This window comes from Chiloscyllium plagiosum, unplaced genomic scaffold (genome assembly GCF_037043375.1).
Source record: "Chiloscyllium plagiosum isolate Xiang-an unplaced genomic scaffold, Cpla_swu_hap1 HiC_scaffold_14, whole genome shotgun sequence".
NCBI lineage: Eukaryota > Metazoa > Chordata > Chondrichthyes > Orectolobiformes > Hemiscylliidae > Chiloscyllium > Chiloscyllium plagiosum.
The window spans coordinates 75,139,405-75,163,958 of NW_028270152.1; the positions used below are offsets into that span (position 1 = coordinate 75,139,405).

The 24,554-nt window shown below is 42.2% G+C and overlaps 1 protein-coding gene across 1 annotated transcript in view; it reads right to left on the bottom strand.

Annotated features, from left to right (window-relative positions):
• The window catches only part of ip6k1 (inositol hexakisphosphate kinase 1), an 80,163-nt gene extending 56,698 nt beyond the window's left edge, over positions 1-23,465 (bottom strand). The window contains exon 1 of the mRNA XM_043708457.2: positions 23,336-23,465. The gene's annotated coding sequence lies outside the window, so the exon portion shown is untranslated. The remainder of the gene's footprint in view (positions 1-23,335) is intronic.
• Positions 23,466-24,554: the final 1,089 nt, after the last annotated feature.

Here is a 24,554-nt window from a genome sequence, read left to right on the forward strand (position 1 = left end):
AAAGGGGTCTCTTAATTAGTCTCACACAGTACCAGGATGCAAGAAAGAAAATAAATCAGTTAATGCAATAGGCTAAACTGGGATGCCCAATTCAGCTAAATAGCTGACAACATTCATGTGCATCAGGGTCTATTTGAGATGAGATATGTAAAAACTGTGCTTAATTACCTATGGTTTGGTTTATACAAGAATGAATAATAGGAGAGTTTTACAGTAGGATGAGTACATTATAATGATGTTGTCAGATGATGGCCTTTAGACCTATTCTGTTGGACAGTCAAGCTTAGGAGGTCAAATACACTTCAGAAACTGCATCGGATTTTCAATAATGAGGCAACTACCAGTGTCTGACAATGAAACCATTTCAATAATAACACTGTTATAAAAGGAAATTCACCAAAGATCCTCAGACAGCACCTTCCAAACCCACTACCAAGTCCATCTAAAGGAGAAGGGCAGCAGGTATATGGGAACACCACCACCTTCAACTTCCACTCCAAGCCATTCTACTGTCCTGACTTAGAAATATATCACCATTCCTTCATTGTCACTGGGTCAAAAAACATGGAATGCCCTCCCTAAAGGCATTGTGGGTCAACCGACAGCAGGTGACCGAGCAGTTCAAGAAGACAGCTCACCCCCACCTTCTCAAAGGCAACAAGGAGAGGCAATAAATGCTGGCCAGCCAATGACGACCACAAAATGAGTAATGAAAAAGAAAATTACGTGTTTGAGGTCATTCTATGGAGTGCTCATTACTTGTAGGATCACTTGTAATATCCCAGTCAAGTGCATCTTTTCTCAATACTGTCATGTAACACACTCAGGGGAATTTCAGCTCAATACCTGTGGAAAAACTGCTCAACTGCAGAAACTATAAATGGTAAACCAAATATCCAGCTCATGCAAAATTTCACATGAATCTTAAGGTCAAATTCAGTAATGAAAGGGGCTCCTCACACAAATAATGGAAAAAGTGAAGAGACTGATCAAATGTTAGATATACCCAGATCTGCAAACTCAAAAAGAGTAAAGATAAGATATCAGGTTTAAAACCTCCAGTTGTTAATATTTATTCATGGGATATGGGCATATCTGGCAAGGCCAGCATTTATTGCCTATCCCTAAGTGTCGGGCTGTTGTTTGTGAGCCGCTTTCTTGAACTACTGCAGTCTGTGTGCTATAGAGACAGCCACAGTGCTGTTAAGATGGACATGTCAGCATGTTGACCAATAACAGTGATGAACAGTGCTACATTTTCAGATCAGGATGGTGCATGATTTGGACAGGAAGTTTTAGAATGAGGTATTAGCTTGTCTATTTTCTCTGCAAAAGAAATTGTCCCAGTATTATGAAAAACCATTTGTCTCCGCCTCTGCTCTGAAGTCAAATATTCTCGATGGACTGTAAAAGCAAAAACTGAGCTTTATGGGCTATCAAGCTAGATCACACACTGATCTGATTTGTTCAGCTTTACCATCAATTGGAATCATAATATTTTTTATACTAGTTACATCATGTTTGGAATATCTGTAAGCATTCCCATCTCCCTGCTATAAAAATAATGAAAGTATTGTTTTGAATTGCACACAAGTCCAGAAACACTCTTATCACTGGGATTTCAGTAGAATATTGGTAAATGCTATAGAGCTTTATTCTGTATCTTCTTAAACAGTGAGATTAGGAAAAGTACAAATAGAATTCTTCTCTTGCCTATTGCAGAGATTATATTGAGCCATATAATGCATGGCAATCAAAACACTACAAATGCTGTTTTTTTCTCTTTATTGGTCCCAGTCTGTTTAATAAGCCTGGTCATAGTATTAAATCATGTGCAGCAATACTTTAACTCTTTCAAACTGGAATAAAAACTCCCACATCTAGGATTTAGATCTACCTCCCAATCAAACATGCCATGGTCAGATAAGATTCTAAATATCAAATATGCATCCTCTCATGGTAATATCAATTAATCATGCTGTAAACTTACACCAAGTGAGGGCTCTTGTGGCACTGTGGTCGAGTTCTTAACTCTGAGCCAGGAGACCTGGGTTCAAGTCCCAGCTGCTCCTGGGTGTGTAATAACATCTTTAAACAGGTCGATTAGAAAATATTGGTGCAGAGTGTGATATGTTAGGATTCCTGTATATCCAATTTCTATTGCAGGAAGGCGTTATTTGCAATGCTCTGCCAATAATCATAGAAATTGGAGAGAAGGTGCAAGGAAGATCCATCTACAACTAGGCCATTGACACAAGACTTGCGGGCCACCAGTACAATGCAGGGTTCTTGCTTTAAAAGCTGGAAATGAAACTGCTAAGACAGACAAGAATGATCAAAACCACGAACATCAACATCTTAATCAATACATAAACCATGTTTAATTTCAATTGCTCAGTTCTGGTCTTTTATCAGTTAAAAGTTACATAAGGTGGCCTTTTGCCTGCTCCCTTTAATTATACACTCGCTTCTCAGAGTGTCTCCATCGTAATATTATGAATTATGAATAACCCATGTGTCAAATATCAAGTTAGAGGTATTGGATTCTCCTACCTTGACAGTTCCATAACAGCTATCAATGTTGTACACTTGATCATATTTGTTGAATATTCACATTGACTGGCTGACAATCTAATGTTCAAATAACAGACCTACAATGTACAAGAAGCCAATAGTCCACACTGTAAACAAAGACTAGGTACATATAGACAAATCAGAAGCTGAGCATCTCTCAGCTTGCAAAAGTACTGAAGACCTGTGCTTCAGAAATCGCAGCACCCAGAACAGCGACAGTGAGAATCTTTTTCCACGTATGGAGTCAGCTATTACAAGGGGGCATAGCTTTAAATTAAGGGGGGGTAGGTATAGGACAGATGTTAGGGGTAGGTTCTTTACTCAGCGAGTCGTGAGTTCATGGAATGCCCTGCCAGTAGCAGTGGTGGACTCTCCCTCATTATGGGCATTTAAGCGGGCATTGGATAGGCATATGGAGGATAGTGGGATAGTGTAGGTTAGGTGGGCTTGGATCGGCGGAACATCGAGGGCCGAAGGGCCTGTACTGCGCTGTATTCTTCTATGTTCTATGTTAACACTGGCATCTGCCTGACAATATGGAAAATTACCTAGGTATATCCTGTACACAAAAAGCAGGACAAATCCAACGCGGCTGATTACTGCCTCATCAGTCTACTCTTGATCATCAGGAAAATGTCAACAATAGTACTATCAAGCACCAGGGCCACTCAGCTCCTGACCACACTACAGCCTTCGTTCAGAAATGGTCGAAAGAGCTGAACTCGAGAGGTGAGATGAGGTGAGGTGAGAAAGACAGCCTTGCATTAACAATGCATTTGACGGAAAGTCGTATCAAGGAGCACTAGAGAAACTGGAATCAATGGGAATGGAGAGAAAACTCTTCGACAGTTGCCGTCATACCTGGCACATGGGAAGATGGTTGTGGTTATGGGAGGTCAGTCATCTCAACTCCAGGTCATCTCTGCAGCAGTTCCTCAGGATAATGTTCTAGGCCCAAACATCTTCACCTGCTTCATCAATGACCTTTCTTCTATCATAAGATCAGAAGTGGGGATGTTTGCTGATGATTGCACCATGTTCAGCACCTCCTCAGAGTCCATATCCAAATGCAACAATACATGGACAAAATACAGGCATGGGCTGAAAAGTGGCAAGTAACATTCGAGCCACAGATGCTGGGCAATGACCATCTCCAATAAGCCACAACCGAACCATCGCCATTAGACATTCAATGATGTTACCATTACTGTATCCTCCACTAACAATATCATGGTGGTTACTGTTGTACAGAAACTCAACTAGACTCACCATATAAATGGAGTGGCTGCAAAAGCAAGTCAGAGGCTTGGAACGTTGCAGTGAGTAACTCAATTCCTACAAGGTACAAGTTAGGAGTGTGATGGAACATCCCCACTTGCTTGTACAAGTGGAGCTCCAACAGTACTCGAGAAGCTTAACTCCTATCAAGACAAAACAGCTCGCTTGATTGGCACCTCATCCACAAACATCCATTCCTTCCACCACTGATGCTTAGTAGGAGCAGTCTCTACAAGATGCAATGCAGAAAGTTACCAAAGACCCTAGACAGCACCTTTCCAAATACACAACCACTTCCATCTCAGCAGCAGATACATGAGAACACCACAAGCGAGCTCCCTTTCAAGGGGAGGTGATGGCCGAGTAGTATTATTGCTGGTCTGTAAATCCAGAGAACCATGGGCGGCACGGTGGCACAGTGGTTAGCACTGCTGCCTCACAGCGCCAGAGACCCGGGTTCAATTCCCGCCTCAGGCGACTGACTGTGTGGAGTTTGCACATTCTCCCCGTGTCTGCGTGGGTTTCCTCCGGGTGCTCCGGTTTCCTCCCACAGTCCAAAGATGTGCAGGTCAGGTGAATTGGCCATGCTAAATTGCCCGTAGAGTTAGGTAAGGGGTAAATGTATGGGTGGGTTGCGCTTCGGCGGGGCGGTGTGGACTTGTTGGGCTGAAGGGCCTGTTTCCACACTGTAAGTAATCTAATCTAATCTACTAAAAAAAGTAATGTTCTGGGGATCTGGACTCTAATCCCACAATGGCAAATGCTGGAATTTGAATTTAATAAAAATCTGGAATTTAAAAAAAATCTGATAACCATGAAAACATGGTCAATTGTCAGAAAGGCTCATATGATTCACTAATATCCTTTAGGGAAGAAACTGCCATCCTTACAGAAATGTAGTTGACTATTAACTGCCCTCTCAATTCCAGTTGAGCAATAAATGCCAGCATAACCAGTGATTCCTTTACCCCATGAATGAGTTTTTTAAAAAGCTGTTCACCAGCCTGAGCTGGAAATATGTCACTGCTTTCTCATTGTGGCGGTGTCAAAATTGTAGAATTCCCTCCCAAAAGTATTGCGGGTGTACCTACGGCAAATGGACTGCAGCGGTTCAAGGCAGCAGCTCACCACAACCTTCTCAAGGACAACCAGGGCCAGACAATAAATGCTAGCCCAGCCAGCAATGCCAATGCCCTATAAGATTTTTTTTCATGTCAATGATGTTTCATCAGACATTTAATCAATTATGGGCCTTTCCACTCTTGGATTATCACTAGAGAAATCACTAAGCTCTGCCACATTGGGGCAAAGCATTGACAGCGACAGGGCAATGGATTGCAAGGTATGATCAGAGTAGCTCATCAGATGGAGATCAGGATGAGCTAAAAAACAAAAGATGAGAGATTGGGAGATCTGAAGATTTTAATCTGACTCAAGAAACACAGCAGCTCGAGCAAGAAAGAGAACATACTTATTGAATGCGATTGAGATAAGACTAGCTGCTTTAGTAAATTAAGACAAGCAAGGAAGCAGCAATACTTAATTAAAACATTTGCTTTGCAGTAGAGAACTTCAACACTGCTTAGACTCATTAGAAAAACATCCAAAAAGATCCCAACACATGTCATTTCTAGAAAGTCTAAATGAACCATGTTACAAGCTCAACCGATTAACTTAAATTGGCCAATGGTGTAGCTATCAGCACACAAGATTCCTGGCACACTTAAAACAGACCCGTAAATTACCCTGAAAATGCAAAATGCCTCAAAAATGTGAATTACAGGTTAAGCAAGCCATTTTCTGCTGCTGCTACTATGCAGTAGCTACACAAGTATTATTTTCCATTAACAGGATTCTGTTGTCAATCCAGAAAGATGTTGCTGAGAGTGTGGTGGTGAAAAAGCACTGCAGGTCAGGCTGCATCTGAGGCACAGGAGAATCGATGTTTTGGGTAAAAGCCTTTCATCAGAAATGAGGCTGCTGCCTGACCTGCTGCGCTTCTCCAGCACCACACTCTCGACTCTAATCTCCAGTCCTCACTTTCACCCAGAAACATGTTATGCCTATCATATAATCAAGGCATATTCTCTGTGCATTTGAGTGCTGGTGCAATCCAAAGTATGCAGTCTGTATATTATGGCAATTAAATCAAATGCATGATCCTTTCACTGCTTTAATAGGCAGAGTACAGATTATACTCAACAAGCCTGTACTCACAAAACCCAAGACCCAATGTCTATTATTAAATATGATTATGTGATTGTTCTGTAAGAGTTACCCAATCATGAATGTGTTGGTTCTACACTAATTACCAATTTTCAAAGGGAACACCAATTTATACAACAGGAGAAAAAAGGATACTGGCTGTTTGGTGAGTAGGTTCTAATTGGTTGAGGCATTGCCATAGAGAATGCGCCAGGAATCAGCGGTGTCCTGAGCTTTTGTTTAATTGAAAAAGACCTGGACATGTTACTTTTGTTTACAAAGGACATGTCCCTTTGAATGAATGTATGTGACTAATTTAAAATAATCAGCCAAGATTGTAACGTGGCTCAGTTCGACTTCCTAGAAGCTATATATATTCACATGCAGGGACCTTCCGAACAAAGGTCGTTTCAGTATTTCCTGTCTTCTCTGAATCATGCAGGGGCTTGGGGAGCCAACAGTTTCCCAATGTCTTCTCCACTGCAATGCCTCAGTCAACATGCAAACCAATTAGCATTCTTTTGTCCTCTAATATGGTGATCATTTGGAAGTTGTCATTATTGCAATTGTTATGATTAGTGCAAAATGAAATACCTCGGCAGCATCTCATTTTTCAGCAAAATTCAAAACATGAGACAGAAACAGTCAATGGTCTAACAAAATCTTAGATTGAGAGATTTTAGAGGAACAGCGGGATCTTGGTGTAATTATTCACGATCCTTGAAGTCGGCAGAGAATATAAATAGGATACTTGAGGCATATGGAACACTTGCTTTCATCAGTCATGGCATAATGTATAAGAGGAAGGAGGTAACATCGGAGTTAAACAGAGCTTTGGTCAGGCCACAATGGGAGTACTGTGTGCAGTTCTGGTCACCGTATGAGAGGTGGTACTGAGGAGGTTCACCAGGATATTGCCTAGGATAGAGATAATGAGCTGTAAGGAGAGACTAGAAAGGCTTGGACTGTTTTCTCTAGAACAGAGAAGACTGGAAGCAACATGATTAAGATCATAAGGGGTACAGTCAGGGTGAATACAGAGCAGCTGTTCACCTTGGTTGAGGGATCAATGACGAAGAGGGGATAGTTTTAAGGTAAGGGGCAGGAGATTAATAAGGGATTTGGGAAAAAAACCTTTCCATTCAGCAGGTGATGGAATCTGGAATGCCTGCCGAGGAAGATAATGGAAACCTTACAACATTTATAAAATATGTGTATGACTATTTCAAATATCATAACTTTAAAGGATATGGGACAAGTGCAGGAAATTGGGAGTGGCACACATTTAGTGGTAGTTATGTTGGTGTAGACCCAATGTGCCAAAGGACCTTTTCTGCATGTATTCATCTATGAATCTACGAGACAGAAAAAGGCCATTCAGTCCATTGTACCCACGCACATTAAGCGAACATTGACGAATCAGTGATGATGAAAGCAAACCTCACAATCCAACTTAAAGGGGAGATGGCGAGGAGTTCAGCACAAAAGATTTGGAATAACTCAAACCTAACCAATGAAGAAAGAATTGGGACAAGTGTGAGTTGGTAAATTTAACACATTAATAATGAATCTACACCAAAAGATAATTAGATAATAATTCAAGTTGCTATCCCTTCAAAACAAAATTTGAAGTAATTCCTTAGAATATTTTGGTCCAATATTAAATAAAAACATTTTATGGAGGAGTGAAGAACAGTGACAAGAAAGAGACAGACAGTCAGATTACAAACAACAACAAATGTAGATAGTGAAAAAAAGTTTACAGATACTGTTAGGTTTTTGATATAGATAATGTATTCTCTAACAGACTAAGGCACAATGAGTTGAAGAGTTGAATGAATATTTTGCTTTTGGTTGTGAGAAGATTAGTGAAAGATCTTCCGGGCATTAATAACGCAACAGGAAAAAAAAGTACTTAGCAAATCTCAGGACCAGAGGATTTCCACAATATGGTATGAAAATATTATACAGTGCACCGAATTTCAAGAAAATGCCAGATTACTGAATGATTGTAAAACCTCTTGCCTGTTCAAAATAATGTCAGAGCTACAGGTCAGTGAATTTATCTCCAAGTGAGATCACACTAGTGACTGAATAAGCATATACCGAGGAACCTCCATTACCTGAACGACACGGGTGGGGAGTGTTTTGTTCAGATAATCGAATGCCGGATAACACAATTTAGTCAAGCGTCGGGACCTTGCGATCTTGTCCGGATAATCGAATGCTGGATACTCGAGGTTTCTCTGTACTTGGAAAGCTAATCCAGGAATTGGCATGGTTCTGTGATAAGTAGGCAATGTCTTGTTAGACCTAATACACTTTGGTGATTTTACCAAAATACTGTAAGAGTTAATGGATATTGCATACACTGGTTTTCAGAAAGTCAACTGAAACCGACTGCCACAAAATTGAAGGCAACTTATGACAAGATAAGAAACTAGATAAGAAATAGGAACTCATGACCATTCTCCAAATGGCGAGTATTAAAAAAATTGGTGTTGTGATTCCTGTTTCTCTGGAATAGAGTGGTATATTTCCATCTTCAAGTTATAATACTAAGGAACATAGGAGTGACAAAGGTCTTGAAATTGCATAAGGCAGGCATGAAATTTTAACTACCAAATTTTCAGATGTGGTCTCTCACATTTTAAAAATTCTGAATTCACTACATTGGCAGCAACGAGATTTATCGGAAGAGATCTTATGACAAATAAAATCACAAGTGATTGACATTATTCTTGCAATTTTAAAAGATACGGACGACTTAGATACGAGAGGGGTTTGAGAAGTAAGGATTACTCTTAAAGCCAAATGTGGAGATATATAATTCATTAAACCACATAGTTCCATTATACCTGAGACAGGAAGTTGTTTCCAGATTCAGATGCTCTCTCAAAAGGGATCATCCATCAAACTGGATGACTAAATTTACACATTTAAATTCCCTAAGTGTTTTCTACAAGTGGTGAGGGTCAGTCCTGTCAAAATACTAGCATAAGGCATTTACCAGTTAATAGATATCAGCTAAATTGGTTGCACTCTCTCCAAGCATATAATTGGGTTGACACAGCGCTGCAGCAGTGCTGTGGGAAGTGCCATCTACAAGATGAGATGCTTATCCAAATTCTCTCTACTCACTCAGGTGAATTCAAAACATCTCATGACACTACTTCAAGAGTGGGAAGCTCTCCTGGTCAATACTATATCATATATTCCAGCAATAACCATATTTTAAAGAGGTATTTCATCAATTATTATGCACTTTTGTGCATGGATATAACATGCCCTAAGTTATTTCTTTTTTCAGTCATCCCTTTCAAAACCACAGTCTGTTGAGTGCACCTCAGTACTAGAATTAAAACTAACTTGATTTCCAGCTGTGTGCAAAACAGCTGATTCCATCGAAAATAATGTAATTTTTGAAAATTTTAAACACGAAAACAAAATTACAAGTAGCTCTGCATAACAACTTGCAATAAACCATGCGGCCCAGGAAAAGCAGAAAAATGTGTTGATTTCAAACTTTGAAACCTGGTAACAGATACATCAAGACATCAAAGAATGTACAGTTCTCATGTGTCTCCAAACCAAATTCTGTACTAGCAGTGATTATATTTATAAGGGCAATGTCTGCTTAAGTGTGAGAAGATCTGATGAGTGTACAGAAAACCCATACACAAAGAGAACAGTACTATGCCTAAGTGGGATGCAGCTCCTGCCTGCAGCTCACCCACTCTAGTCATTTTTACTTTTATTTCTTACTTTAATCAACTTATCCTCTGTGGAAAGAGCAAGCCTGGAACGGGGGAGGGAAAGCGAGCCCAGCGCAGCTGAGATAGCAGTCCCTTGGCAACTGTGGCGGTGGAGAGAACTGGCAGCCCAATGTGTCTCAGCATCTGTGGTGGCACCAAGCATTGGTAATCAACCAGTATGGCTAAGCACTTAAGGACTGCGGTGTTGAACTTTTAACTATACTTCCTTATTTTTTCACTTGGTACCTAAGATTTTGTACCTAGATGGCTTTGGATCTAAGATGGTTCTGGGAATGGCAATGTTGTGCACTTTTCACTGTACTCCTGTATCCCTATACTTGAGTACACATGACAATAAAATCTAATTCAAATCCAATAAGCTGTCAAAAATCTCTACCGAAACTTTAAGTCCAAACAAACTCCAACCAATTATATACAAAACAGGCTCTGAGACTTGCTAGAAATTTTGTTTGTTTAATATGCTTTTCCAAATAGCTTCCCTTCACTTATAGCCACACTCGATCTTGCTCATCCAGATAGAGAAGCTGTTGGAAGATCTGTCAATTGCAGACTAATTCTCACACACTTCTCTCAAGCATCTGAGAACAAGTGTGCACATGGAGCGAGCATGAATTCCTTTCCTACAACAACAACACACATCAATCATTAATATCACAAAGCAGCCGCTCTCCCTAATCTAATGCGTGAAAACAAACAAGTAAATCAGATCAGGGAAACGCAGTTCACTGAATCAGCAGCATGGATTGAAAAATCTCAAAGGTGACCTAGCTAAGAGGCTTTATTACTGTGATAAACCAGTTGCTGCAGATTAAGCACTTTGCATGTTAAATCTTTTCTACAACTGCTGACTTTCTCCCTTTCCTCAATGGTTCTCATGAAACCAGTTGCTGTTAGGCGATTGCCAAAAGTTGGAAGCTGAATTTTAAACATGGAACTTGGTGAGAGGAACATAGCCCTACAATTCAATTGTGGAATACTAATCCAACTGTCTCATACTACAGCACCAACATAACCATATCAATGGCTCTGTGTGCTGCAAACTCCACCTCAAGTTGATGGAAACTGCATATGTGGACAGAAAGGTACTCAATGTCATCCTGAAGTGACTAAAAGTAGCAGCCAGTCTCAAAAAAATGGCGCTGCCAGACATTGAGGAAATAGTCTCAGCCGTAAATTGTGAGATATCCAGGACTTGGGTAGGCCCAAAATAATCACTCTGCCATTTCTCATTGGGAATTAAAATTGTCAGAATATGCATCACAACACAAAGGGTTCCTCTTCTCCCTAAAAATGTTATCTTTCCTTTAGTGTTTTATTTGGATCATGCAGTGCTAAGATTGAAGTGCTCCAAAAGAAACATAATTTTGAATCGCCTTCCCTTCTCCCAGTGTTTTCTCCCCACTACTGCTCCTTCACACTTTCCAGAGCTGGGAGGTCAAACCAGAGGTCAGGGCTGCTTCTATGCTTGTTTCTTCTTCGCCCCAAGATGCTTCTGCAGCCTGTCATAGCCCATGTACACACATGCATGAGCCCACTTGGCAATCAAAGCATGCATGGGGCCATACTGCATTCTAGATAATCATTCTGATAACTGATAGCCTGGGTTTAAGATCAAATACACATTTAAAAAGAACATATAACTTGCATTTATATTATGCCTTTCATGATTCATCATGTTCCAAACTCTTACTGTTTGAAATGTAGTCATTGCCATAACACAGGAGAAATAAAAGCAGCCATCCTAATGACACTAGTGGGACATTGGCTGATGATTGCACAATGTTCAGAACTATTTGCCACTCTTCAGATACTGAAGCAGTCCATGTACAAATGCAGCAAACCTGCATAATATTCAATCTTGGGCTGACAACTGTAAAGTATCATTTGCATCACACAAGTGCTAGGCAATGACCAGATTTCCAACGAGAGAATCGAACCATCTCCCCATTGACATTCAATGGCATTACGATCACTCAACGGCATTACGATCACTCAACCCTCTACTACTATCATCTTGGGAGTTACCATTAACCAGGAACAAATATTGTAGCTACAAGAGCAGTTCACAGGCTGCAAGTGCTCCAAGGTGAGTAACTGGTCTCCAAGCTTCTTGAACCCTATCAACCAATTACAAAGGACAAGTCAGCGGTTTGATGGAACACAGAGGAATCTCAATGATCGAATATCGGATTATGTGGCATGATCGCAAGGTCCAGATGTTTAGCTAAACTATGTTATCTGACATTCAACTATTCAGGATTTGATTAACTGAACGAAATACTCCCCCCGCTGGTGTCCTTCGGATAATCTGTACATGCCACCTATCTGGATGTGTGCAGATCCAACAACACTTAAGTACAACAAAGCAGCACACTTGAGCCACCACTTTCAACATTCACTCCCTCCACCACCACACCAAACCACAGCAGTAACAGTGTGCACCACAACAACTAACTCAGGACTCATTCAACAGCACTTCCAAACCTGCAATCTCTGCCACCAAGAGGCAGGTGCATGCAAACATCATCACGTGCAAGTCCCATCCAAGTCAGATGCCATCCCGACATGAAAATGTACTACTATTTCTTCAGTGTTACTGGAACAAAATCCTGGAACTACTCCCTAACAGCATGTGTGGAGGTACCTACCAGAGATTGCAGTAGTTCCAGAAGACAGCTCACTATCACTTTCCCAAGAATAATTATGGATGGGCAAAAAAGTATGACCCAGCCTCCATTGTCCATCTTGCATGAACAAACAAAAAACATCTCAAAATGAGTCCACAAACAATCAAACCAACAGAAAGTTGCTTCATTTTACGAGATGGAATTTAGATACTTCCCAATGAGAGGCTGATGGAGAAAGTGAAGTCGCATGGGGTCCATGGTATACTAGCTAGATGGATAAAGAAATGGCTGGGCAACAGGAGACAGAGAGTAGTGGTGGAAGGGAGTTTCTCAAAATGGAGACCTGTGACCAGTGGGTCCATGCTGGGACCACTGTTGTTTGCGATATACAAAAATGACCTGGAGGAAGGTACAAGTGGTCTGATTAGCAAGCTTGCAGATGACACTAAGATTAGTGGACTAGCAGATAGTGAAGGGGACAGCAGAATATATAGATTGGAGGGTTGGGGGGGGGGGGGGGGGCGGGAAAAGAAATGGCAGATGGAGTTCAATCCGGGCAAATGGGAGGTGATGCATTTTGGAAGATCTAATTCAAGAGTGAACTTACAGTAAATGGAAAAGTCCTGGGGAAAATAATGTACCCAGAGAGATCTTGGTGTTCAGGTCCATTGTTGCCAGAAGGTGGCAATGGAGGTCAATAGCAGTCAAGGCAGCATACGGCATGCTTTCCTTCATCAGATGGGGTATTGAGTACAAGAGTTGGCAGGTCATGGTACTGTTGTATAAGACTCTGGTTCTGGTACATTTGGAATACTGCGTACAGTTCTGGTCCGCACATTACCAAAAGGACGTGGATGGTTTGGAGAGGGTGCAGAGGAGGTTCACCAGGATGTTGTCAGTATGGAGGGTGCTAGCTATGAAGACAGGTTGAATAGATTAGGATTATTTTCATTAGAAAGATGGAGGTTGGGGGGATCTGATTGAGGTCTACAAAATCATGAGAGGTATAGACAGGTTGGATAGCAACAAACTATTTCCCCCAGAGTGGGGGACTCAATTACTCAGGGTCACAAGTTCAAAGTGAGAGAGGAAAGGTTCAAGGAAGATATGCGTGGAAAGCACGCAGAGGGTGGTGGGTGCCTGGAACTTGTTACCAGTGGAGGTGGTAGAGATGGGCACAATAGCGTCATGTAAGATGTATCTAGACAGATACATGAATGGGCAGGGAGCAAAGGGACACAGATCCTTGGAAAATAGGCGACAGATTTTTAGATAGAGGATCTGGATTGATGCTGGCTTGGAGGGCCGAAGGGCCTGTTCCTGTGCTGTATTTTTCTTTGTTCTCTTTGTACTTTGAAAACAAGCACCAAGTGTAAGTGGAAAAACCATTATAAAACTAACTTGCAAAAAATTTACACCATGCAGGCTAGTATGACCATGGTATGCAGTAACAATAAATAAGGCCCAGTTTTGAATATTGCCCTCCTTAAACACGGTTAAACACACTATCCATAATGCTCATTTGTAAGATGAAAACCTCAACCAGAGGAAGTAGTCTTTAATCAATTCAATAACCTCTTACAGTTATGTACAGAATGAAACTCAATTAGTATGCTTTAAAAACTGAAAGAGGTTTTCTGGGGAAGGGTCATTCGACTCACAACAAAAACTCTGATTTCTCTCCCCAGGCGCTGCCAGACCTGCTGAGTTTTTCCAACAATTTGTGTTTTTGAATTGACATGTTTCGCTTGGCTTCGTTGGTACATTTTTCGTTCGGCCAACAGCTGTAACATGGGGCTTCTCGCAACCGATACTGCTTAAAAATAAAGACCGCATAATGGAATCAAAAATATTTCAATGGGCTTTTTTTCTTAAAAAAAAAAAGAGTACAACTTCTATTAATACCTCTCTACCTTTGGTTGACAAGATGATAGTGGAGTTTGGAACGGGGCCCCAGGAACTATAACAGGTGTAAGCAACTGGGAAGAGGAAAGGAGTGAAATAGAAAGTCAGCTAATCCTCTTTCCATTCAGTGACCAGTGCTCCAAGCAGAAATTGGGCAAAGACTGAAGTGCACTTAGATGAGACAGGCTCCTCAGAACAAAATAGCTTTTACACAGAAATCTTCACCTCAGAAGCAAGGCATTCTCCCCATCTATGCCCATTTATGCTCAACAATCACTTCTTTGCTCCCTACTTAAAACATATCCTTCTACTCCTTTCACCTTCATGTTCAGTTATCTTGGTCAGGAATATAAAAAGGCCAGCGTGACAAAGCATCAATGAACAACAGATCTTATTTGGTAGGGGTCCGAGCCCATATACTGGAGAGAAACTCTGAGGAAGGGGAGAAAAACAAACTAACTCAAAACCATACAGGAGGGGATGAAGGAACAAGTAAGACAAATGCAGCTGTGGTAAGGATATATCACAAACACATGACTGCTCAACAATGTGACACTGTATAAACGATATCTTGTGCAGCCACTGATTGATGACAGTGTTGACACACAGATCCAATTGCAAATAAACTGTGAGAAGCTCCTCTGCACTTCAGGAATATTCCATTACAACTCCCTCATGGAACTGTTGAGGATAACAGTCAATAATGCGATCACATTCATCAGAGCATCATGTGAATTGAAAAACAATATTTACATAAAACAAATGGCAGAAATATTGTGACTGCTTAGTCGATTATATCAGCTCCAACACTCACCAAGGTTCAATTGGGATGTGTCAACCTACACTGGGGCAGTGAACCTTGCAATGGTGCCAGCTCAGCTCTACTTTGTGTGCGCCCATGGGCTAACTTCTATTCACTATGTTGGCTTAGTAGGGAATTGAGTATAGGTGTCATTGGCAAGGTCAGCATTTTGTGCCCATCCCAAATTGCACTTGAACTATCTGGCTTATCTAGTCATTTCAGACAGCAGACTAGAGTTAACTACATTGCTGTGGATCACATGTAGGCCAGGCCAGTAAGTATAGTAGATTTTCTTTCATAATAAAGTGCATTAGTGAACCAGATGAATTTTTATGCTGACCTGCCAATATTTGTCAATGTCACCAATGACAGAAATAAACTTTATATTTTAGACATATTAACTAGTTTTAAAATCCAGTTACCATAGAGAGATTTGAACACTTGCATCAGAAAATTATCTTGGGTCCTGAGATTACTAATTCAATACATTAATACTACTCCAACATCTCTGCAAATAAGGTCTGCCATCTGCAGATGCAAAATAAAAGCCTTTTCCTTTGGCAAACTGTCCAATCTAAATCTGAAATCTTCAGCACCACAGCCACCTAAAATCCTACAGCTTTTAAAACAAGTTTTTGTTTAAACAAAATGTTTATTTATGTCAAGTAGTAGTATATGCAACTTCTCTGCAAGTGGTACTGCATAGATGGCTTCAGCACCTATCAGGGAACTGAAAACAAAAGAATCAATTGAGAATGTGAAGCTGCAGGGGGAAAAAACACAAGGTACCTGGAAGAATCAGCAAGTCACATTAAATAAATATAAATTTAGAGATTAACAACAGAGATAAAGGCCATTTGGCTATTGAATCTGCTGATCAAAAATAACCACCTAATTATTCTATTCCCATTTTCCACCACGTGGCCCATAGTGTTGTATCCTTTGGCATCACAAATACTTCTTCAATGTTATGAGGGTTTCAGCCTCTTCCACCCTTATAAACATTGAGTTCCAGATTCCCATGATACTAAAGAGTAAAATATTTTGCCTCACATCCCCATTAAACCTTTGCTTCTAACCATTTTATGCTCTGGTCACTAATCAGTGAGGAAGGGTTATGCCCGAAACGTCGACTCCCTGCTCCTCAGATACTGCTTGACCTGCTATGCTTTTTTCCAGCGCCACACTTTATCAACATTGATCCCTTCATCAAGGGAAAGGTTTCTTCCTGTTTACCCTATCTATGCCCCTCATGACCTTAAATTTCTCAACTACATGCCCCCCCCCCGCCCCAAATCTCCTCAGTTCCAAAGAAAATAACCCCACTCTGTCCAATCTCTCTTCATAACTCAAATTATCCAGTTCAGGCAACATTCTAGTAAATCTCCGTTGTGTAAGTACATCTCTCCTATAATGCACATTAAACAACTGACTAAAGAAATTGTTATTGTAAACTCCAGAAAAATTCAACTGCAAGTGAAGTCAGAGTGGGAAAGACAGGAGCAAAATTAACTTTAGGGAAGTCAACAGCTGATCTTAAAGGACAGTAAATAAGAATGAAGTTGTTTTTAAAAGAAAACAACAAATGGTAGATGAAAAGTACATATAGAAATCCAATTTATTTCACTTAAAACACTGATGCGTCGGCAGGTGCTGAAGTGCAGTACATTTCACCTGGAACTCCTTCCTAACAGCTTATTGTGTTGATCCACAGCACATACACTGCACTGGTTCAAGGAGGCAACTCACCACCTCAAGCTCTACCAGAGACATGCAATAAATGCTAGTCCAGCCAACAATGTCCACATCCCACTGATGAATAAAAAATGCACGTCTTTTACCTCTTTAGCTACATTGCCACTTTTACATTAATATGATGTTGCATTGACACAAAATCAGTACAAATTGTAATGCATTGTGAGAAATAATGGCACTGGTGAATTGCTTGGCATTTCCTGAGTGGGGCAGAATTCAAACCATTTTGCCTTCACCTGGGTGACATACAATTACTCAAATTTCCATTATTTTTTTTTTAGCTGGGAGCAAACAGTTGTCCTGTTGCTTCTTCAGCCTTAGAAAGTGAACTTGATCTCAGCTATGCAACACAGAGCAAAGCACAACTCGGCTTAGCTGTGAAACATTAGGCAGGATCTCTGTTGTTATCTAGTTACCTTTGCCACAAAGCAAGGTTGGATGGAAAGCTCGGTGCAGACGCGATTGGTTTTGGACAGGAGGTCTCTCCACAGTTAAAAAGACCACTTGATACTCATTGTCAAAGGTTATACATCAAGACCAGATATTGAACAACATACTGGACGGTGTAAACACACAAACAGGTCCAAAACAGGTGTGATTAAAGATTCTGCTACTTCTGTTGAATAAACACTTGGACTCCAAGAGCTGTATCAGTGTATGTTCTCAGTGGTTTTGTTATTTCAGGAAGTAAAAATCCAAGGCAGGGTCCCCAAACTGCAGTATATTTCACAAATTTTCAAAATGGTCACCTCATATGACAAGACCTGGAGAGACAAAACCAGCTGCAGAGGGATTAGAAAACTAGTAAATTGTGCTCATTGCTCCATATGTAACTTATACAAATAGCTTTTAAATCCATTGCACTTTCTTCCCCCTCTCTACAAATTTAATTGCTTTAAAATAAACACAACTGGAACTTCTCAGTGACCATCTACTCCTTATCCACTCAGTGTCTGGAATAGTCCAGCACTCTCCTGTTGTGTTACATCCTCGGCCCTGGAGTTAATCTGTTGCCTTTCATTTGTAGTAAAATGAATCAGTTGAGGTGCTTGCTTCTAATTCTGACCTGTCACTCAGCAATGGCAATATCACCTCACTGTCAGTCTGCAGTTTATATTATTCAAACCTATTCAGATTTCAACACAGAATCCAGCTTCAGACTTCAGTGCAGCACTGAAACAGAGCTACTTGTTGGAGGTGCCGTCTTTTGTATGAAAAGGTAAACTGAAGTCAGAATCTGCCACATCGTTAATCAATAAACAGGAACGGTGTACTTCTTATTTATTTATCAACCAATATCACTAAATTACTTGTGCATTATTTAATTGTTGGTTGTTGGACCATGTTATGTACACATTATAAATATTGTCACTGTTGGGAAATACAAAGAAATCAGTGAGGTAGAAATGCATTGGGATATCCTGAGGTAGTGAAGAGGGTGTCACCCAGACACACAACTTGATCTTGAAGGTTAGCACAACTGGTACTAGGAAAATGACTGTAATTTCTAATCTAATATCGCTAATCAGGTACATGAATTCTCGTTCAGCCTTTATTAACCTGAATTGAATTAACTTTGTTGTCATAGAGTGATGCTAAATTTTAACCCACAAAGAGCTGCGACATCACATACAATCAGGTTGGAGACTGAATAAACAGGTATAATTCAAACTAAAGCAATGTGAAAAATCACAACACCTGGTTACAGTCCAACAGGTTTATTTGGAAGCAATAGCTTTCGGAGCGCTGCTCTTTCTTCAGGTGGTTGTAGAGTATAAGATCGTAAGACACAGAATTTATAGCAAAAGTTTACAGTTTGATGTAACTGGAGGAGAAAGTGAGGGCTGCAGATGCTGGAGATCAGAGCTGAAAATGTGTTGCTGGAAAAGCGCAGCAGGTCAGGCAGCATCCAAGGAACAGGAGAATCGACGTTTCGGGCATAAGCCCTTCTTCAGGAATGGCTGAAGAAGGGCTTTTGCCCGAAACGTCAATTCTCCTGTTCCTTGGATGCTGCCTGACTTGCTGCGCTTTTCCAGCAACACATTTTCAGTTTGATGTAACTGACATCATATACTGAAAAAGACCTGGATTGTTTGTTAAGTCTCTTATCTTTTAGAACATAGTCATTCTTTAGATTACTTTAGATTAGATTAGATTACTTACAGTGTGGAAACAGGCCCTTCGGCCCAACAAGTCCACACCGACCCGCCGAAGCGTAACCCACCCATACCCCAACATTTACCCCTTTACCTAACACTACGGGCAATTTAGCATGGCCAATTCACCTGACTTGCACATCTTTGGAGTGTGGGAGGAAACCGGAGCACCCGGAGGAAACCCACGCAGACACGGGGAGAATGTGCAAACTCCACACAGTCAGTCGCCTGAGTCGGGAATTGAACCCGGGTCTCTGGCGCTGCGAGGCAGCAGTGCTAACCACTGTGCCACCGTGCCGCCCACAGTAGCTGTTGGTCTATAACCTGGTGTTGTGTGGTTTTTAACTTTATACACCCCAGTCCAACACCGGCAGCTTCAAATAGAGTCATAGAGATGTACAGCACAGAAACAGACCCTTCAGTCCAACTCTTCCATGCTGACCAGATATCCCAACCTAATCATAAAGCAATGTGGACAGACTTGCAAAGCTAGTAATTAACATTATTATTATTTTGCTGGAGTTTTTGTGACAAGCCGGTCATGATACTATGGAATCATTTCTTCCAGCTCATACAATCTGAATTAACACAAACTTTCTTTAATAGAAAGTTACTGCAATTATTCAGACAAGTCAGTAATACAAAACAGCTGTGGGAGGGAAAGCGACATGGGGTGGGTGTTGTGAGAACGAGGGAACGAGCTGGCTTGTTGTGGGAAGAATGGTATCAAGAAGGTCAGATTAGAATAGAGAAGACACTTGCTTTTGACTGGCACAAACATGATGAGCTAAAAGGCCTTTTTCTGTGCTGTAGATCTCTATGACTGAATGTCAGTAGGTGTTGTGGATGAGGATGAGGTTCAGGCTCCAGTGACCATTTATCACACTTGTCCTGGAGAAGGTGGTGATAGAACACTTTATTGAATTGCTGCAGTCTACGTGGTATAAGGGCACCTAAAATGCCGCTAGGAAAAGAGTTCCAGGACTTTGACCCAATAACAATGAAGGAATGGGTGGTGGTGCTATACATGGGCTTGTCCTGCTGGATGGTACAAGTTTCAAGTTTGAAGATGCTGGTGAAGGAGTCTTGGTGAATTTCTGCAATGCATCTTGTAGATGTTAAGCACTATTCAGGTTGAGAAAGTGAAGGTTAAAAATGGTCGATGAAGTATTAATTGTGTGGGCTACTTTGTTCCAGAGAGTTAAATAGGAGGGAATTCAGTAAAGATAATGGTTAGATTCACTCTTCTTTAGGATGTTCCAACCTAAAATTCATCTCCACTCAACTTCTGCTGGCATTATTGTGGGGTGGTGAAAATTTGACTTGCTACATATTAGCCCAGGCGTGCATATATTTTAGGTTTTGCTGCAAGCAAGTTGGGGCCACTCCCATTGAGAACTGTGTACTTATCATAAACATCTTCCCTTCTGATGAGGAAACAGCTCAAGACGGTTGGGTTGAAAACACTATCCGAAGGAACAATTGCAGCGAGTTCTTGGAGCTGATATGACTGACCTCCAACAACCACTACCATCTTCCTTTCTCCTCGGAATGACTCCTGAGACAGGAAACTTTCCCTGTTTCCTATTAATCCCAGTTATGACACACTCAGTCAAAAGCAGCTCTAATGACTAGCTATGGAGCTCAAGTCTACAGTTTGGGTAATATGGGGTGTGATGAGGCTGTAGGAGATGTGATGGGGCTGTGTTAGTGTAGTCTGTGGAAGAGTTGGTGAATGCTGCAGGAGATTTAGAAGAATGGGAAAGAGGGAGAGATGTGGGGGCAGGGAATATCTGGGGTTTGAGTGGGGCTTGGGGAGGGTGATTGAGATGTGTTAAGGGAAATCTAGATGTGTAAGCAGCTCTGGTGGATTCCTGAAGGATGTAATCTGGTGTTAAGGGTGATTTTCAGGTCAGTGAATGGGTGTTGGTGGTAGTTCTTGGGGATGTGATTTGGTGTTGGGGATATTTTTCAGCAGGTGATCTGGCGTTAGAGTGAAGTGATCCAGTGGAAGAGACGTCACACGGAAATTTGCTGTTGGGGAGGCGATCTTGTGTGAGGGGAATTTTGGAGGGAGTTAGTAATCTGGTTCCAGTAGGTGGTCTGGTCTGGTGTCAGGGGACAGGAAATTCTGCAAATTCCAGTGAGGATAGCTAAAAAAGCAAAAAGGGGAGAAAAGATAAAATACGAGAGTAAGCTAGCTCGTAGTATAAAAGGTTGCAAGATATATAAAATCTAAGAAAGAGGCAAGAGTGGACGTTGGACCACAGGAAAATGAGAATGGAGAGTAGTAATGCAGAACAAAGAAATGGCAGAGGAACTATATAGCTACTTTCTGTCAGTTTTGACTGTGCAATACACCAGATCTTCAAGGGAGTCAGGGGGCAGAGGTAGAGGCCATCTGTTTCCATGCTGTACATTTCTTTGACTCTATGACTAAGGAGAAGGTGCTGGCAGGGAAGCTGAAAGGTCTGAATGTGGATAAATCATCCATACTGGAAGGACTATGCTCCAGAGGTATTAAGGAGATAGCTGAGGAGGTTATCAAGGCATTGGTGGTTAACTTTCAGGAACCATTGATATCAAAGAGGGTCTTAGAGGACAGAACAGTGGCTAATGTCAAATCCCTGTTTAAGAAGGGAGAGAGACAGAAAACAGGATACTGTAGGTGGTTAGCCTGACCTTGGTCATTGGGAAGATTTTAGAGTCCATTATTAAGGACCAAATTGCAGAGTACTTGGAAATGTATGGTTAAATAGGGTGGTATTGGCACTGCTTTGTGAAGGGGAGGTTATGTCTGATAAATCTTTTAGAAAGTTTTGAGGAGTTAATGAGCAAATTAATCAGAGGCTAGCCACGGGTGTGATCAATTTGGATTTCTAACTGGACAAAATATGCGCTCACAATGTCAGGGTAAAGTTATTGGCATGGATAGAGGATTTGCTGACTGGCAGACAGTAGGGATTGCAGCCGTTCACGTTATACATTGAAAATCTGGATGAAGGAACTGACAGCATTGTTGCTAAGCTTCCAGATGACACAAGGATATATGGAGGAATAGGTAGTGTTGAGGAAGCTGAAGAACTACTTGGACAGGCTAGGAGAGTGGGCAAGGAAGTGGCAGATTGAATACAACATGGTAAAGTGACTGTTTATGCACTCTGGTAGGAATAATAGAGGCATACACAGTTTTCTAAATAGGTAAAGGCTGTGGAAATTTGAAGCACAAAGGAAATTGACAATCATAGTTCAGTATTCTCTTAAGATTCAGATGCAGGTTCAGTTGCCAGTTAGGTTGTCAAATGCAATGTGGTAAATATTTCGAGGGGGCTAGAATACAATAGCGGAGCTGTACTGCTCGAACTGTGTACGGTTATGATCAGACTGCATCTGGAATGTTGTGAGCAGTTTTGAGCCCTGTATTTAGAAACATTTATTCTGGCGTTGGAAGGGGTCCAGAGGAAGTTCACAAGAAAAAAGGGCTTGCCACATAAGAAACTGTTGAGGACTTTGGGTCTGCACTCAACGGAGTTCAGAAGGTTGAGGAGGTGATCTAATTGAAACTTAGAGAATACTGAGACGCCTGCACAAGGAGAGACTAACAGCAGCATGGGGGCACTGCCTCAGAGTTGAGGGATAACTCTTTAGGACTGCAATGAGGAGGAAGTTATCCAGCCAGAGGAACACATTACCACAGAGAACTGTGGGGAATTAGTAAAAGGATCAAGGACCCTTGAGCCAGATCGAATGGCAGAGCAGGCTCGATGGGCTGAATGGCCTAATTCTGCTCCTTTATCTTACGGTCTGTAGGGACTTAAGTGTCAGAGCAGGGGTAGTGGGGGTTTTGGGGTGAGGAGAGCCGGTGTTAATGGGAGCTGATCTGGTGACCGGGCTGAGGTGATCGAGGTTGTTGGAGTGGGAGTGGGGAGTCTGAGGTGACCTGGCGGTCGGGGACTGAGATGGTGGTCTGGTCTCAGACGTTGAGGCGATCTGGCTGCGGCGGAGGCTGACAAAGTGATCCCGATGCCGGAGCGAGTTGGTGATCTGGTACCGGACGGGGGGTGATCTGGTGTTGGGTGGAGGGGATGGCGGGGTGATCCGGTGTCGAGCTGCCCGGCCTCTGCCCGCTCCCCGGCTGCTGTCACTTCGGTTCGGTTCGGCCCGGCCCTCCCCTCCAGCCCTCACGGAAGCCCGGCTCCTGCACCAGGAGCTACCTGTCCCCCGGTGTCTCAGTGAGACCGCCCGTCCTGTACTCACCTGTCTGGGCTGGCCAGCGGCCCCTGTCCCCGGGCCTCACTCACTCTCTCGGCCGCTCGGTCCGTCGCCAAGTAACGGAGCGGTTCGCTCCCAACCGCCTGGAAACCGGACACAAACAAGCAAGATGGCGGCAGGCGGACGGGCGGCCACCTCATCACGCTCATCAATATGCGCACGCCGCCGCTGACATCATTCCGCTCATCAATATGCGCACGCCGCCGCTGACATCATTCCGCTCATCAATATGCGCACGCCGCCGCCGATGTCATCACGCTTATCAATTTTTGCAGGCACCATGACATCACCACGCTCGCCAATCGGTACACGGCGTCGCTGACGCCATCACGCTCATCAATATGTATCAAACAAGAGTGGCGGGTGTTTGTGGAATAGAGACCCAGACACAAGTCATTGACCCTTTCCTGAACCCCAGTCATTCAACCCATTCAGATCCTGTACAGTTGAAAGCACACTTTCTCTGTATTGGGTTACTGTTCATGCGATTGAGGGAGTTCTTCGATTTTGGATGGTGCATACATTCCATCCACAAAGGAGAATCCTATATCAGAGACCTGTGTCACTTTGCAAAATTGGACAGCTCCCTCTCACCGTGCGTTTGATGCACTCTTGTTGTACAGGGAGGGATATGGGTTAAAGTGAGCTGCCGGGAAGGGTTGGATAGCAAAGAAATTCAGTGGTAGTGACCTTCACTGGTACATGGAATGTGTATGTCATAGAATTACAGCACTGAAACATGCGTCTCCTCATCCTTTATTTTCTCAATTCACCATCATGTTCCCATCCTCATGTTGTTTCCTATTGATATATGCACGCTAGACAGTGCTGGACTAGTGGTGGAAGCAGAATAATGCAGGTCATTTGACAGGAACTGGTAGATTTCCTCCATAACTTTAGTTAGAAAACGGTGAGAATGAGGAATCATAGAATGGCCCATCGAGTCCGCACCAACCCTCTGAAGAGAATCCCATCCCCTCTACCCTATCCCCATAACTCTGCATTCTCCCGTGGCCAATCCACTTAACCTGGACATCTTTGGACTATGGCAGGAAACCGGAATACCTGGAGGCAACCCACACAGTCACGGGAAGAATGTGCAAACTCCACAGTCGCCCGAGGCTGGAATCAGCCCCAGGTCCCTCGCGCTGTGAGGAAGCAGTGCTAACCACTGAGCTACCATGGCACAGAGGAACACTGAACC